This window comes from Eurosta solidaginis, chromosome 4, assembly GCF_040869045.1.
Source record: "Eurosta solidaginis isolate ZX-2024a chromosome 4, ASM4086904v1, whole genome shotgun sequence".
NCBI classification, from domain to species: domain Eukaryota; kingdom Metazoa; phylum Arthropoda; class Insecta; order Diptera; family Tephritidae; genus Eurosta; species Eurosta solidaginis.
The window spans coordinates 119,977,072-119,981,427 of NC_090322.1; positions in this window are offsets into that span (position 1 = coordinate 119,977,072).

The window sequence follows — 4,356 nt, forward strand, 5'->3', positions numbered from 1 at the left end:
AAATGCTCTCAGTCAAAACTCATATGCCTTGCAGATGCCGTTCGGAGACGGCATAAAACAAGTAGGTCCCGTCCCGCCAATTTGTAAGAAAAATTAAAAAGGAGCACGGCGCAAATTGGAAGAGAAGTTCGGCCTAAAATCTCTTCGGAGGTTATGGCGCCTTATATTTATTTATTTATATGGCAACATAGGTACTTTCATACAAAGCTGTCCCAACAACTTTTTTTTGTTCATTTGACTACTAAAACGGTCAATTACGAATCAATGATTTGTGCGCTGTTGATTCAACATCTTGTTGCGATGGATAAAAATTGACAGAAATTTCGGTTGAATTGACCCGTATTTCGGTTGATTTTACCAGTCTTTTCCTTTCAGTGTAATCGTCTCTAATGTGGAACAAAATCTGTAATACAACTTATTTTTGGTTAAACCATATCGATTCCTTGGACCTCCGTTAGAGGATTTTATTTAAAGTTTCTTGAATGTTCTAGCCTAATAACCCAGGCGAGGGATTTGTACAATAAAAGTAAGAACCATACATGGACGGACGGGAAAAAGACTACGCCGCCTAGTTCTGTCGATGATAAACAGGAAAATGTATGTGTGCGCTACTCTCTGCATGTCATGCAAACAAAATCGGTATGACCGATTGCATTGTAGGCCATTTCGGATGCATTTGTACTGCAGCAGAGACTGTGTTCGAACGTCACAACGAAAAGTTGTTAGGGTTCCACAGTAGTCACGTTATGCCATCGAAGTGGCTGTCCAGTTCTTGTGTTATGTGCAAGGTCCACGTCGTGAACAATATGGCCGTATGTACATTAAATCAGTGCCAAGTCCTGTGAAAAATTTGAAGAGACAAGGTATATAAATGTTTATTTTGCAGCAGTTTTCTTTTGGTGATTCCAGCCTGCATTCGCAGAGCCATGAAGCTGCCGGACAAAACTAAGTTCCTCCTCTAAGCCTTTCAACCCGCCGGGGAATGAAGCTCCCTCCGTTGTTGTCCTTCAGCAACGAGAGTAATGTTTCCTATATTTCAGGATGAGGCTGTCAGAGTTATGATGACTTGCCCACCAAAATTATTACACTCCAACGATTAAGAACTCGGGGGTTCTCATTAAAAAGTTTGAGTCTAATGTAAAAGTATTTAATATAATAAATAAAAAATGTAACGTTTGTTTATGTTAACTGTTTTTGTAATGAAAACAAAATCAAAATAAAACAAGTAAGGAAGGCTAAGTTCGGGTGTAACCGAACATGACATACTCAACTGAGAGCTTTGCTGCGTGGGTTTCGTAGGGTTTCTTAGATGGTTTATAGGTGGTTTTTAATTCTATATCACATACGTTCGGGAAATATCGACCAAATTGTGGACCAAGGGTGACGTTTTTTGTAACGATTTTCCTTCATCCTTTGTCAAATAAAGGAAAATCACCATGTAGGAAAATGAACCTAGGGTAACCCTGGAATGTGTTTGTATGATATGGGTATCAAATGAAAGGTCCTTAGTTCTACATGTGGACGCCTTTTCGAGATATCGCCATAAAGGTGAACAACGGATGACTCTAGAATGTGTTTGTACGATATGCGTATCAAATTAAAGCTATTAATAAGCATAATCGAATGAGCTAAGATCCCGCATTCCGGAATTGTTGTATTTGTAATCGAATTTGAAAAAAAAGTTTGATGACGTAGCGCTTTTGAAATTTTTCGATTTATTACATTTCTCTCATGTTTCGCTACCAGTGTTCGGAGTATTTAAAACTGTAAACGACTACGCCGGAGTAAAAATTAAATTTTCGGAGTATCCTTTTTCTTCCTTTTTGAAAGCGGGCGAACAACTAACATCCAATTGATTTGGTGGCTTGGCACACCTTTCGATTGTGTTTTTGCCATGAAATGTATCTCAGCAAAAAAGTTATCTGCCTTATCAGATGCACATGGAGTCGGCCTAAAACGTGTAGGATGATCAATTAATGCTCCCATTAACACACCACATTCTATCTCCCCGGATATTTATCGCGAAAAAATATTATTATTATTATTTTCGATTTACCATACATATTTCATGCTCTTTTAATGACCTAGGGTTTGAAGACCGGGACAGATTCCTGTAGGAACGACAATGGCGACCTGGTAACTGACGTACAGAGTGTTGGGGAAGACGAACCCGATACCTCGATCGCCGATGATTAAAAACACTCCCCGGCATCCAATATCACGGCTAAAAAATCACAAGGTGCCAAGTAATGGCGGGATACCCGCCGGGCTGTTCAAACAGGGAGGCGAAGAGTTGGTATAAGATAAAGAAGCAAAAAAAAAAGTGGTTCTTGCAGTAAATTTGGACAAGATGAAGTACTTGCTGTCATTGCGGCCCTTGTAGCTCACTGTTGACGGATATAAACTCGAGACTGCGAAGGATTTCGTTCATTTTGGAACCAGCATTAAAAGCAAAAACAATGTCGGCCTAGAAATCAAACGGAGAATAACTCTTGCCAACAAGTGCTTCTTAAGGCAATTGAAAAGTAAAGTCCTTTCTCGACGAACAAAATTCTCGCTCTACAAGTCACTCATCATACCTGTCCTGATGTGTGGCTCGGAATCATGGAAGGTGTCGAGAGAAGATGAGATGGCTTTTGGAGTATTCGAGAGAAAAGTTCTCCTGAAGGTTTATAGTCCTATGCGTGATGTCGACGGCGAGTATCGAAGGAGGTATAATGATGAGCTATATGATCTTTACGCAGACATGACGATAGTGCAGCGATTAAAAATCCAAAGGCTTTGTTAGGTGGGGCATGTTATGCGGATGAACGAACACGCTCCGGCAGTTTGTGAACAGAGGAAAGAGAAGACCTTCACTGAGTTGGGAGAGATAGTTGGAGGAATATTTGACTTCGCTTGGTGCCCCCAATTGGCGACTGTTATCACAAAAGTGGGTTAGCTGGCCTCACTGACTCAACGTACTTAATTTTTATATAAAACTTCAAGAACATACAGCACGTTGAATTTTGGCAGGATTTACAGATCCCGCCCGGACACATTTTTTGCTTACATTTTACTCCTTCTATTCTCATTCCGTACGAAAAAAGTACAAAACCTGTGAGTAAAATGTGAAGAAACATGTCTTAAGACACGAAAAATTAATTCACATCATTTCATCCAATCGTCACTTGTAAACAATCAGCTTTTCATACGTATATAATAAAAACTTCAACCAAAAGATATTAGAAATACTATTTAGTTTTCAACTCGACCCAAATAAACCTTTGAGATAAAAAATTTAGTAGGGGGTAAGAGCGGAGCAAAATACTCCGACTGGAATAAAGTCTGAACACTGGGTCAGCAATAAAACATGTTGTCAAAAGCGTGACGTCACGACGAGAAAATTTATTTCACAGCTAACTATAATTTTGTGCTCTCTCATTTTTTAATGGGGGATCTGTTTATTGCTTCATGATTAATAAGGGTTTTAAAAGGGAGTGGACCTTAGTTGTATATGTGAAGGCGTTTTCGAGATATCGACCAAAATGTGGACCAGGGTGACCCAGAACATCTTCTGTCGGGTACCGCTAATTTATTTATAAATGTAATACCACGAACAGTATTCCTGCCATGCTTCCAAGGGCTTTTGATTTCGCCCTGCAGAACTTTTTCATTTTCTTCTACTTAATATGGTAGGTGTCACACCCATTTTACAAAGTTTTTTTTAAGTTATACTTTGCGTCCAAAAAAACAACCAACTCACAATGTTTCATCCCTTTTTTCGTATTTGGTAAAAATTATGGCATTCTTCGAAATTTTCGATATCGAAAAAGTGGGCGTGGTCATAGTCGGATTTCGCCCGTTTTTAATACTAAGATAAGGTGAGTTCAGATAAGTACGTGAACTAAGTTTAGTAAAGATATATAGATTTTTGCTCAAATTATCGTGTTAACGGCCGAGCGGAAGGACAGACGGTCGACTGTGTATAAAAACTGGGCGTGGCTTCAACCGATTTCGCCCATTTTCACAGAAAACAGTTATCGTCATAGAAGCTATGCCCCTACCAAATTTCACAAGGATTGGTAAATATTTGTTCGACTCATGGCATTAAAAATATTCTAGAAAAATTAAATGAAAAAGGGCGGAGCCACACCCATTTTGAAATTTTCTTTTATTTTTGTATTTTGTTGCACCATATCATTACTGGAGCTGAATGTTGACATAATTTACTTATATACTGTAAAGATATTCAATTTTTTGCAACAATTTGAGTTTAAATTGTGGGCGTGTTCGTCATCCGATTTTGCTAATTTTTATTTAGAACATATATAGTAACAGGAGTAACGTTCCTGCCAAATTTCATCATTATAACTT